Genomic DNA, 13,919 nt, shown 5'->3' with positions numbered 1-13,919 from the left:
TAACAAATTCAACACACAAACTGGTTGCTATGGACTTGTCACTAGGCTTGCTCAGTCATTGTATATTTTAGCTATATAGGTAAAGCTGCCGAAGCTGAACATTATCCAAAACATATCCAAAACATGTATGTTTATTTTTAAAGCAGATTTTAAATTACATTGTAACAATTTAACAATTCACCCACATGAAATCCAATCGCGGCACGGCTGTCTTGGAATGCAATAGACAGACGGTGGCGGAATGACCCGACACTTAAATTCAACTAAAATGTAACGGTGAACAATCAGTGTTCGACCTACAGTCTGTTGAGATCAAGTGGGTGAGCCTCTCTTCAGAACTCGAACCTCCTATGGTGCCATTTTGATGCTTACAAGCCATCACCCACCGTTAGCATTGCATTGACTGCCATTCCTTTTGACGTCACTTTGACAGTGAATAACTTCACATCTGAAGCATTAAAAGACTTTATTTGTCCACTGTTTATTTCTAAAGAAACACGACAATGTATAAAAGGCTCCATTACCTTGTATCTCACGTTATGGCTCCTTAGCGGATGTTTTTGTAAAAATAGGCTAACGATTGTGTCATAACCATGCAACTTACTGTTGCATAGTAGAGGAATTACCGTATAGTACAGGAGGAGCTCGCAGGCAGTTTCGACTTACATTAGCTGTTTTAGTTTAATTACTAATGTTAATTAGCATTTTAGTTAGCAATAATTAGCCTGTGCCCATGTCATCTCCTTACATATTCCTACGCTCTCCGTCTCTGCAAGATTGGGAATGATTGAGATTTCTCTTGGCACAGCTACCAGAAGACTTACAACTTTCAGACAAGTTGCTCACGTCACATCTACGTGATCTCTCTCAGTTGGAGGCTGCGCAGTAACGCTCAGCGCTCACCGGAAAAGTGCTTCTAATATCCTTCACTGGTCTCCGTCCAGAGCAACGGGATGTGTTGGTCCAGTTTATATATATGTCTATGGTTGAGATGCCTCTCCAAAACGCAGAAATGAAGCGCAATCACACCATAAAACATGTGAAAAGATCCGTATTTTGCCGTAATCCAATGACACGAAAAAAAAAATGTAATCCACAGTGATTAGTAGATCCACAAAAAGGGTCACGGTGTATCCAGCAAGGCCTATACGCGCATCACATTCCCCAGCCAGCTCCAAACAGGTGAACGAGGCCTCTCCACTTTGCCGCTTAAACAAAGTGGAATAAACGTCTAAAAATCCAAATCTACACAAAACCCGCAATCAATTAGTAAGCTGACATCAAATGTATATGCATGGCATTTAGGAAACCTTTATGGCAATGTTGGCACGGCAAGATGTCCAGACATAGTGCAACAGTAATTTTCGTTTTTTGCGTCCTGCTGCTTCCATCGTCAGCCAGGTAATATTTTTTTTACTAAAGCAGTATATGAAATCAGATGTATAACCTACCACCATTTAGTTGTTTTGTGTTATTTAAAATATTTATAAAATATCTCGTCATGCCAGACGTAAATATTCCACAAATATTTTAAACAATGCAAGTGTGTTTCAGCCCCCAGTGGGGGCAGTGCTCCCCTTGCTCCCCAGCAAACTCATGGGTCAGATCCATCTGGTAGCTAAGGGGGGCCGAGACTGTGAGCTATATGGAAAAATATGCACCAAACAAGCCACTTTGAAATTTTGCTGTTTCTTGAATACAAAAGTTGTTTCCTCCTCAACAAAGAATAAAAAGACATGACCCTCCCCCTATTTTCCTCCAGTGGTCCATTCCATAAATACCGAACGGTCCCTCAGTAGCACAAAGACTGGATACAGGGAAAAACAGCTATCCTGTCAAATACACCACCAACGACTTTTAAATTGTCTTTTTTACATGATGTATTCATCTATATTTAGCAAATTATAGATCAACTGGCTTTTGTTCAGAGTTAAATCACAAAGACAGCTACTTTACAACAGGCACAAGACTTCTGAGGAGCTGTGTGCAATGACCTGCTTTTAGTCTGTAGTAATTGTTAGGTTTATGCTGCTAAAACCGATTATTTAAGGTTAGTGAAAGATTGTTGCTTGGTTAAAGCAATAGTTTGTCATTTTTGGATGTACGCTTATTTGCTTATTTGTCAAAGGGTAGTTGAGAAGATTGATAGTGCTCTCATATCTGTCCGTTAAATATGAAGCTACAGTCAGCTTAGCATAACGATTGGAAACAGAGAAAGCCTATTTCCCGTAATGTCAAGCTATTCCTTAAAACCAAAATGTCTAGTTTTCTTTTTTTTGCACATTTTTGACTTAATAAAACAGATTTGATTTGTTGAATGGCATCTTTGACAGAGCAATTCTTCCAATGTTCGTGCACAGCTAGGTTAAACAGCTAACTGCCAAATACACAGACATAAAAAACAAACAAGTACATTTCCTACAATGACTGAGTATCCCTTGAAAGATCTTGATTCACCCTCCTACAGCCCTCAAAAGTTCATTCTGAGATTTGTAATGAAGAAATATCTCTTGTTGTTCCCCTGAAAGAAACCCACAAACTTAATTTCATTACATGTCAGCAGCAGCAGTCACTAAACATGTGAGCGGCATGAAATTGCAACAAGTAGAGCTAACGTTGTGAAGGCCTTGTCCTAGCCCCCCATGACCGATGCCAGAGGCTGGACGATCTCATCCATCGAAGGGAAAGATCGAGCTGTGGTTTACAGAGATTGAGTACACCCTGGAGGGGGAATCATATATAATGACATTTTATATTTTCAGTGTTGCCGTGTCATTTCTGCCTTTTAACTGGTGGCAAGTCTGATATATTTTTTTCTCAATCACGCTGCTTTTTTTTTTCCAAATGCAATTCAGACTGAGTCGTGGTTGGAGGGCATTTAAAATGAACTCCTCAGAGGCCCTGCTTAGGAAATGAAATTGCTTTGGCTATGGCCTTTTGTCACGTAGCTCCACAGTGCATATTAATGATCAGCAGTACGTGGCGTAGCACTGCCACAAAACTTTCGGTTCTTTGTCTCCTCCTGTCTCTTTCCTGCTTGTTTTCTTATTAGCCTGCCCTAATTCTCTTTTACTGTGAATGTCCTACAAAAGCTAATAATATGGTTGTTACATTTGTTTCAGTTTTCCAAGAGTATGCGAATGGCTAAATTATTACAAATGCTTTATCTTTAGAAATAACGTTGTTGCTAAAAATGCCCTTGGTGGCAGGACTCGAAATGCCACGTGCTTATGCACTACCGTGCACATAAAATTTGAGCGTTGCACATAATTCTCAGCTTTACAGGCACTGGTGCACGTAACTGTTCAGGGCTGCCAACTCTCATGCAATGAAAAATAAGTTTATAGATGATAACACCTAGGGCTGGGTACCGAATTCAATACTTTTAGGCACTGACCAAATTGCCTCGTCATTTAATAACGGAGTTCAAATCTCAGGAATAAATCTCATCGGCGTCAGTGAGCCAATAAGCATTCAGCATGCTTCTACCAAGAGCTAATAATGCTGCTGACCGGCTGTCTAACGTTACATGTTGAAGAGACATGCAGGAAAAACTCTACTTTATGCACAAAGACGGGACTCACGTAGTAGGAGCTGAAAAATAAATTAAAAGATTTGTGCCATAATATGTAATGTTGTCATATTTTTTTTTTGTAAAAATCGATTATATAAAATTGGTATCGAAAAAATCGTTCAGGAACCGATATTGAAGTCACGGTATTGGTATCGGTACCGGTATCAAAGATTTTTGAACGATACCCACCTAGTCACACCACAACAAAATGACAATGAGAGCGCACAGACAGACAAGACCAGCAGCACTGTAAAACACTGCTCAAGTAAGCCATTGTTTGCGAAAACCTGGTCTAGCCAGCTGGCGATTAGATTTTGATGCGCTTCTATTACATTATACACATTATAATACACATCATATTAAATACTGTAAGTCTTGTTTAACATGTTAGGTCAACAAAAAAAGTGCTAATACTGTATGATAAAACTCTTACTATGACCATAAGTAGGTTCATTGTACATTACTGTACAGGGAATCTGGTCGCGGCCATGGCGGAAGTGCCGAAAAAGAAGAAGAAATAGGATTACACCAAATGGTGCAGTTAACAAAATCTTGGTGCAGGTAAAAAAAAAAACATTTGGTGCATTTAGACACAGAAAAAAGTATTTTGAGCCCTGCTGTTGGCAAGTTGTGATTCAAACAGCAAATAGAGTAGAAAATGTGGCTCCACTCACTATAGAGGACTTGTGTGTGAATTCACCACTAACTCAGGCCACTTTACAGAAACAATCATCACAAGAGACAGCACTGACTTATTGCTCATATTTCATCACGTCACAACTGAGCATACCAGTAATTAAAGCAATTGGTCAAAGGTAGAAGTGTGTGACATGAAATTCTCTCACCAAAATACCTTCTAAATAATATGGCTTCTGTAGACTTTCCAGGAAAGAAGACGACCATGATGTCTGATTGAAGGTAAACATGTCATTAGGACTGCAAACAATTATTCAATTTTCATTATTGAATAATATGTTATTTGTTTTTCCAATTAGTCAAATAATCATTTAGACATTATTATACATACAAAATAAGTGCACATCAAAAGCTCACAGAGCCCAAGGTGAGGTCTTCAAATTGCTTGTTTGGTCCGACCAACAGCCCAAAACCCCAAAATGTTCAATTTGCAATGATATAAAAACAGAGAAAAGTAATGAATCCACACATTTGAGACGTTTTAACATGCTATTTTCTCTTAATTAACTAATTGGCTAATCGTCCTATTATTTCAGATTTGTTTGCACAGCGCAAAACCAAGTTGTTGTTTTTTTAGCAATATTAAACATGATGCAAAAACTGCATATTTTTTCTCAGATTTCTTTCTTGGCAAAAATTCTTCTATGCTTTACCTTGCACAAAAGAAAAAAATCTCTCTAAGACGATCAAAGGCTCCAACACATTATTTCCGAGTCTTCTGGCGAGCTATTATTTTGAGTGCAAGGCTAAGAAAATAATGTAACACAATCTAAAATAAATCTCCACTGTGAGCTAAGTCCCTCTCTGCTGGATGCATCCATGGGAGGATAGATGAACATTATTTCCCCATGCACTCAAACTAATTCTCCTCTGCTCTACTTTGTGGATGTGCTTCTCATAGAAAGCAGAAACACCACAGAGAAACAGGACTGAGAAAAAGAACCAAAAAAAAGAGAGAAAAAAATGATAAATTACTGTAAACCTCAGCGTGAAATATGACAAATGATATTCTCTCTGCTTGTCTTAGTCCCACTGTTCAGGGGAAACTGGCATAAGCCGATGAGAAAAACGTTAACACTCTTACAAACAATACTTTTGTTAAAGTCCTCAGTTTCCTGTGAGAGGAATGTGAAGCCTACTGTAGGTCTCTTTTAGTGAGGTTGTTCATGCAGAATATAGGATTTCTCCTGATTATGGATTTAAAAGCCATTTACCAGATATCTAAATAAGGCAAGTACTCTAATGGAAAATACGCTTAGTTGCTCTCTGGTGGAGAGTTATATAAAAAGATTCACACCACTTACACACAAAGTTACAGGCCCCAGCCCAGAAATGGTTCCAGCCGTAACCCCAAAACCAACATGGGCTGTCAAATAATCATACAAGTTGTCAACAAGTCAGCAATTTAGCTACATTAACTATGACTTTATTTAGAGGTAAAACACGTGAACGCATCCGTAACGTCACTAATAATCCCTCATTGTTCTGGAAAACCGCGAGTGTGCATTGGCAGGTGCAGTAAGTTTGAGTTGACCCAGGAAGTTTAGAACAAGCAGCGTGGGTTATAATTTACTGTTAACCTTTGTTTTATATATCAATTTGACTAACCTTTTCACCGTATGACTTTTTAGTAGAGTTTATATATTTTTGGGTAATTATGTCTGTTTATTGTTGGTTTGTGTATTGTGTTGCAACAATAAATGCGTTGGTTGATCAACAACAAGGTAATCCCCGACAATTAAAAACATGTATCAAGCTGCTGAACACTTGCTGGGTTCAGCTACTCAAATTGGGGGATTTGCTGCTTTTCGGCAATAAAACGTACTTTTTGTTAACATGCGTTTTATTTATTTTTGTCATCAAAGACTACGGTTAAAGATGCTTTAAGAATGGCAACAGGTTTGTCTTGTCCAACACATTCTCACTCCCATCTCGTAAAATAGAGACGCTTGGTCAGGTGCCTTTGTCGTTGTTATTGACGCTAAAAGTCTCCTTTAGCGTCCTATAACGCGTTTTAACTAAAACACGCTTGGTCAGGACTACTGGCGACCCTTTAAAAGCAGTTAGCTTAAGGAAAAGCTTGTGGGTTGGCTTACGTTTCCGTGACTCGCGGGAACAACGGGGCTGTTGAGTTTAGGAAAAGGTTGTGGGTGGGCTTACGCTTCCGTGACATGCGGGAATAACGGGCCAGTTAAAGAAGAAAGCGGGACACGAACCACGCTCTCCTGGGTGAAAGTCCTGCGTTTGCCCCATCCACCACCCTGGCCAACCTCCCTACGCGGAATTTTCCCCTTACATACTACTCGCTAAACCCCGTGTAGATGCTGCTCTCCCCGGTATGTTCTACAAACATGCTGAAGGGCGCTTTTTTCGTCGCTTCAGACGCTGACAGCCACTGTCCAAACATCCGTTTTATTACTAGTTCGGATTGAGAACGGGTTGTCTTGTCATCTTTCTTGTCATTAAGGCCAATCTCTCCGATCGCCCCTGTCAGCTAAATGCAGCGATTTCTTTGCGCCGCGGGAGCTTCAGCCCTGTTGACCTATTGAAGCTGGAGAATGGCAATCACTTCCCCCCTCACACTCACACAGATGCATGCACATCATGTACGTGTGTGTGTGTGTGTGTGTGTGTGTGTGTGTGTGATATGTCTCAGAGTACCTCAGTGTGGACATTACCAGGCCCTTAAGCATATTGTAAGAAGATGTATATTTGACAGAAACAACGGTCTTACTGTTCTGCAAATGGTTCCATTCGTGTCTGTCCACTATTACTGCCTTATTGTTGTGCGCATTGACAGCACCATAGATCAGAATAACAACTTGTCTACTCTGACCAGCCTCCTGCACAGTACAGTCTATACAGTCAGAATCCACTGTCTAGCACACATTTCTAGTTGCAAGCATGCTTAAGTTTGCATGCATTATTCACGTAGTGCTTTTAAAGGTGTAAGGAGCTTGAAAATGGCCAATTAATCAATCAGAAGATTGACAGAAAATGAATTGGCAACTAAAATATAGTTTTTTCAAGCAAAAATGACAAACATTACCTGGTTTCAGCTTCTGCAATGTAGGATTTGCTGCTTTCCTCTGATTTTTATCAACGTAAACTGTAAGTCTTTGGGTTCTGGACTGTTGGTGAAACAAAAACAAGCAATTTGAAGATGTCATCTTAGCCTCTCGGACATTTGAATGTACATTTTCTACTAAATAATTAATCAGTTAATTGAGAAAATAATTGGGAGATGGATCAATAATACATTTAAACATAAATTGCAGCCGTAGTAGACAGGAAAATTATTTAAATCCAAACTGTCTGCTTTTCTAGATTGAAGCGGAGCGTATTTTCAGTACATTTAGACACTCTCATTGTCTATATGAGACTGTTTCAGTTAAAAATGGCTGGTTAAACGAACACAGAGCGAAAGGTAATATTAGGTTAACATGGGAGAGGCACAAACATGTCAGTCAGAACTGAATATTATTTCCCTCTGAAAGACAGGTGTCTCCCAGGTATAAGTAAGGAGAGTGAAGCGATAGAGACAAGGTGAAAGTGTGAGTGCTTTAGAGAGTGAGGTGGTGACAGCGTGAAAAGTGAGAACAGCAAAGAGCTGTGGCATGAGATGTCCCCCCCAACAAAAATTTGGTGTCAACCTCGAGGCTGTGACCTTTCCTAATGCAATATATTTGGAAGCAGCCAGCCATGAGCAGACAACCACACTCAATAGAACAAGATTAAAAATCCAATTCCATACTGATGAAAAAGAGTGAGGCACAGATGTAAAGACTATGCGTGAGAGAGAAAGATGGAGCTGTAGTATAAGTGAATAAAGTGTTTCATTCATCACCAAGTGTGAAAAAAAAGCCTGTTCATCTATAATCCATTAATCCAGGACACTTGTGAGAGCCTCATTCGCGTCTCTCTCACTGTCTTATGACAAACGGAGCTAATCACTGACAGCACAGAAGAGAAGCACAGACAGCGCAGCCTACACTGTAAAAAGTCCTGTCCCTGCTCTCTACTCGGACATTCAGGAGTGCAGTTTGCTCTGCAAAATGCCCCATCACAACATCCCATAGCACGTGGTGATGTTTCAGTTGTTTTCTTTTGTTGACCAGCAGTCTGAAAGTTTTTTGGTGATCTACTAATTGTTGCATGTCTGGCTTTAGGGAAGTCTTGAGCAAATACAAAATGTGAGTTGACTATGCTTAATTGCCCTTAAAAAATGGCAGCATTGTTCATTTGTTAGATACGGTCTACTCACGTAGATAGGGAAGGAGGCCGAAAACATGATTTAGAGTTGATACATCCCTAATTAGGCCTTGTAGGTAATATCAAATAGGAAATCTCTAAATAAATGTGGCATTCTGTATAGATCTACATGGGGAAATTGGCTTTTTGTTTAACTGACCACCCACAGGGAGGTCATAGTGCACAAAGCATAGACCCTGGTGTTTCAGAGCATCTTTGGTTTCTGATCAGTCTCAAAAAAAATTACTCTATTCTGTAGCATTTAGCAACCCTACAATATATTCAATATGGATTATTTTTATTGATTTTTTCCATCACTTTTATCAGTGCGGGCCCCCTCAGTGTAGGCCTAATAGAAAACAATATAGAGATTCAGGGAGAAGGCAATTGGCTGCTGGGTGATGAGCCAGGGGATCCAAATTGGGGGATTTGCTGCTTTTTGGCAATAAAAATGTACTTTTTGTTAACATGCATTTTATTTATTTTTGTTATCAAAGACTCTACGGTTAAAGACTCCTCTACCAACAGACCCTGTGAGGACAGCATGTGTGTCCCTGTGGAATAAGAATGGCAACAGGTTTGTCTTGTCATCTTTCTTGTCATTAAGGCATTAAATGCAGCAATTTCTCTGCGCATCAGTGCGGGCCCCCTCAGCGTAACAGAAAACCATATAGAGATTCAGGGAGAAGGTAATCGGCTGCTGGGTGATGAGCTAGGGGATCCAGGGGCTCCTTGGCCAGCTATGATAAGGCCACACTCATCCCACTGCTGGGGTTCAGGCTCATGCATTGGCTGCCATCTGAAAATACATTTGTCTCCACACTGAGGGACACTGCCAGCTCACAAAATTATCATTTTCACAGAAACATTCCTTTCAACAGAAAACTGCACACCCACATATCCTTTAGCACAATGAGAGGACAAAAGAAAACAAAGAGAGAAGGGAGGAAATAGGGACTGCAACCTCATTTCTAGAACAAAAGTCTGACAACATCCATTTACTGTAAAGTCATATCTAAGTACACCTGAAAAACAATTTCTGAGCAAGGTACTGTTGAGGTCATGCTGGTATTCAGTGTTTGAGTTGTGGTGAGGGATTTGTTTCATGTGTATGGTCTGGTCATTTGATATCTTCCCCAACTGCTGCCATCAGTGTCATAAGAGGACAAGTCTATTTTCTTTTCCAATGAAAAATGGTTTAATAAAACAACTAGATGAGTGGCAAAATGTCTCATCCAAAGTATGGCCTTTTTTCTTAAACACAAATATATGTACACAAAATATTAAAGAAATGCTGTTCCAAGACCCAAGGTGATATTGGTGATATACTCAAACATAATCAATCTATTTAAACAGTCAAAAGCAGTAAGTACTTAGTAAGTTTGCCATTTTTGCTAATTGAATACTTTTTCTTTCTGCGGCCAGCGTTTCTGGAAATGAACGAGTGTAAAACCTTTTTTAGAACTGATTAAATGAAATTTAAGACCTCGGATGAAAATCTTTTTTTTTTTAATACGTTTTAAGGCCTTAAATTTAAAGTTCAGAATTTTAAACTTTTTAAGACCCCGCTGCTTTCTCTCCTCTCTGTTGATTTATTCAGTAGACAATTCAGAAAACTCTATTGTCAATAAAGTTTTGAAAAAAAGTAGTTTTCTGTATTATATTAAACTTTAACTGTAGAAATAATTCCCAATAATCTGACACACAAAAGAAATCCCCATTTATCCTATATAAATTGACTGTCCATCCTCTTGTGAAAAGCTGAGATGACGAGCAATTAAAGTTGTTTTTTTTCTCCATAATCTCTTGAATATAAGATAGAAGACAGTCGATGAGGATAACTACACAACGATAATTGCTTTCATTATATTTCATATCACACGACATCTGTTCTACTGTAACTTTTACCAGCAAAAAATAAAATAAATAAATAAAAACGGTATCAGTGGTAGTGGCACGTCACCGCCGGTATTGCGGTGATGCGATTATCGTCACAGCCCTACATACACCCGTACCACAAACAAGCACAGACACTTTTTTTGTCTTGCTGCTCTACAGAGAACAGCAGATACGCTTTTAAAGAACAAGCTAATAGTGACTCTGCAAAATAATTAAATTAAAGGAGATCTGTGTCATGTTGTAATGTTTTTCAAAGACCAGAGAAGAAAATCCCTTCATAGAGTGACAGCACCAAACCCTCAACTTGATCTCCCCCTCTCTAACAGGATTACTACAGGGACACCTTCCATCTCCCTCCCTCTCTCTGTCTCCCTCTTGCTTCCTCAGAATCCTCTCCTCTTTCTTACTCGCCTCTCTTATCACCCTCTCTGCCAGACAACCTCATTCCCTTTCCTCCCCTCCATTTCTACACTCTCCCTCGCTTTTTACCCTCCCACTGACACACTTTCATTTTTGTCAGCATTTTCAGACAAAGGGACAGAAGACCCAGGATAAATCACCCCTGTTTATGCAACCGAAATGTACAAGAGAAATAATAATAAGTTTATTTGATATAGCACCTTTCACAGACAGAATCACAAAGTGCTTCACATGATAAAAATTTGTACAAAACATAGTAAATTATACAACAATAAAGATAAAAGACTAAAAAACAGTCATTAAAAGACAACATTTTACATAAATGAATCAAAAGCAAATTTAAACAAGTGCGTCTTCAGCTGCTTTTTAAAAGCTTCAACAGAGACTGCAGAACGTAAGGCAATAGGAAGCGCATTCCACAGGTTTGGAGCCACCGCTTCAAAGGAACGGTCACCTCTAGTCTTTAAACGGGTGCGTGGGACAACCAGTAATCCCTGGTTAGAAGACCTGAGGGGCCTATTTGTAGTGTATGAATGGAGCAGGTCCAAGATATATGCTGGAGCCTGACCGTGCAAAGCTTTATAAGTCAAAACCAAAACTTTAAATTCTGGACTAGTTGTAAACGGTCCTGGGACTATTTGCTGAGACAGGTGAAAATAGACTTGCAGTAATCAAGCCTAGATGAAATAAAAGCATGAATAATCATCTCAAACTCAGAATGTGAAACAGTTCCTCTAATTTTGGCAATGTTTCTTAATTGAAAGAAACACGTGCGGGTCAGAGATTTAATATGTTGATCCAAGTACATGTTATTATCAAATATTACACCAAGATTTTTTAGTTTGGACTGAACAGCTGAGGACAAGGAGCCCAGCAGCTGACTAATCTTCGAAACTATAGGGTCCGAAGCAACAATAAGGACTTCGGTCTTATTTTCATTTAGCTGTAGAAAGTTGTTTGCGAGCCAATCCTTAATCAAATTGAAATTGTTGTTGAAATTTCAACACTTTGTCAGTGTCTTCTGGCTCAAAAGAGACATACAGCTGGATGTCATCTGCATATAAGTGATAAGAAATATCTCCAACTTGGCTAATTATATGTCCCAGGGGGAGCATGTACAATGCAAACAAAAGCGGACCTAACACAGAACCCTGCGGCACCCTGCAGGAAAGGGCCGCGGTTTCTGAGGAATTGGGGCCAAGATACACCGAGAAACTTCTGTCTGATAGATAGGAGGTGAACCAATCCAGGGCGCTTCCTGAGATACCAACCCAATGCTTAAGTCTTTCAAGCATGATGTTATGATCCACAGTATCGAAAGCGGCACTAAGATCCAGCAGAACCAAAACAGAGCATTGACCCTTGTCAAAGGACATTAATAAATCAGTTGAGTGTTTGACGGAAACCAGATTGAAATTTGTCTAAAATGTTGTGTGCATTCAAAACAGCAATGAGCTGTTTAGCAACAACTTTTTCTATAATTTTGGAGATAAAAGGCATTTTCGAAATGGGCTTATAATTTTCCGGCAGTGATGTATCCAGGTTGGTTTACTTTAAAAGTGGCTGCACACTTGCATGTTTAAAATATAAAGGGACACAACCAGATTGCAGAGAGCTGTTGAGTATAGCGAGAACCCAAGTACTCACAGACCCAAGAACATTTTTAAAAAATGAAGTCTTGTAGCGAGATTGGAGCAAAATGGTTCATGATTGGTGGCCTGATTGAGTGAGCCGAAAATGGAGTAGTCTAAGGGATAATTCAATTTCTGACATCACTGATTTTCTTTACAAAGAACTTGAGAAAGTACGCCTGAAACAGCGTATGGAGTCACTAAGCCATGGGGATGTGTTGACAGAGGAAACACGACGCATCTGACATGGGGCCACTTTATCCAACACTGATATGCAATTTGTGTTGAATGAATGGACCAGATCATTAATGTCAGCATGAGAGGACAGCACTGCGCTTTGGACAAAAGCTGCAGTAAACCTCTCAGCTGTGAAGTGATTTAAGATGCGAGAACATCTTACATTTTTACTGGGCAATACATCAGGATTAAAAGACAAATTAAAAAAGACACAATCATGGTCAGTAATATGCAGTTCCTCAGTGCAAACAGAGTCAATATTAAGACCATGCGTAAAAAGAAGGTCCAAAGTGTGAACCCCAATGTGTGTGGGACCAGAAACATGCTGGATAAAATTAAAAGCCTCAGTTACATTAAGAAAGTCTGCAGCTAAAGTACTAGACAAATCGTCAACATGGATATTAAAATCTCCGCAACCACCGCAAGTCCTCCACCACGACCTGAGGTCCTGGGAGTACTGATAAAACAACAAAGTTCAATTAGAGGGCCGTATTCTAAGTTTTTCTGCCAAGACTCCGTCAGGAACAAGAAATCAAGGCAAATCATTCAGAATAAAAGATTTGTTTGTAATGGATCGAGCATTTATTAACGCCATCTTGAGAGGCGCTGACCCAGTGCTAGGTACAGCAGGGGCCTGTTCCAGGGGACGCAGATACCTTGGAAGTGATCCACCAGCGCCTACATGCTGCCTGCATTTCTATGATGCGTGTATGGGTGTGGTACAGGTGGATCCCTTTTGAATTTGTGATGTAGAAATCCTGAAAAAGCAGATTCATCCTTCACTGTTTGTGTTATTAAAAAAAAAATTTTAAACAATGGGCTCTTGATTTCAGAAAGAGGTACATAAAAGCAGGCTTCTTATCTTTTTCCAGCGACTGTGGATTGGTACATGGCCGCTAGCAAGCTAATTAAGCTAACATTAGCTCCATGAGTTGATAAAACATTGTTTAATGCGGACTATTTAATATTTCAGTCTGACTCGTTTTAAAATAAGAACCCTAAAAGAGGTTGATAAATCTGCACCTGATGGCTACATACATGATATCTTGCTAAAAAAACTGAGGACAAAGCTAACATGTCCCAGGCGAATAGTTAGCGTCCTTAACAGTTGATGATCATGAAGAAGACATGGAAGTAACATTGTTCTTGTATTGCAGTGTAGAGCTAGTTAGTCCCAGTATTATTATTATTATTATTATTAATAAGTATGT

The 13,919-nt window shown here is 39.5% G+C and overlaps 1 protein-coding gene across 4 annotated transcripts in view; it reads right to left on the bottom strand.

The window, feature by feature from the left end:
• The window catches only part of sphkap (SPHK1 interactor, AKAP domain containing), a 155,465-nt gene that overhangs the window by 109,374 nt on the left and 32,172 nt on the right, over nt 1-13,919 (bottom strand). Inside the window, exon 2 of one of the 4 annotated variants that reach the window (XM_028574486.1) lies at nt 7,320-7,401. The exons of the other annotated variants lie outside the window; for them this stretch is intronic. The gene's annotated coding sequence lies outside the window, so the exon portion shown is untranslated. The remainder of the gene's footprint in view (nt 1-7,319; nt 7,402-13,919) is intronic. 4 annotated transcript variants of the gene reach the window in all.

Source organism: Perca flavescens, chromosome 3 (assembly GCF_004354835.1).
Source record: "Perca flavescens isolate YP-PL-M2 chromosome 3, PFLA_1.0, whole genome shotgun sequence".
NCBI classification, from domain to species: domain Eukaryota; kingdom Metazoa; phylum Chordata; class Actinopteri; order Perciformes; family Percidae; genus Perca; species Perca flavescens.
The sequence above is the reverse complement of the archived record's forward strand: the minus strand, read 5'-3'. Positions and strand labels throughout refer to the sequence as shown.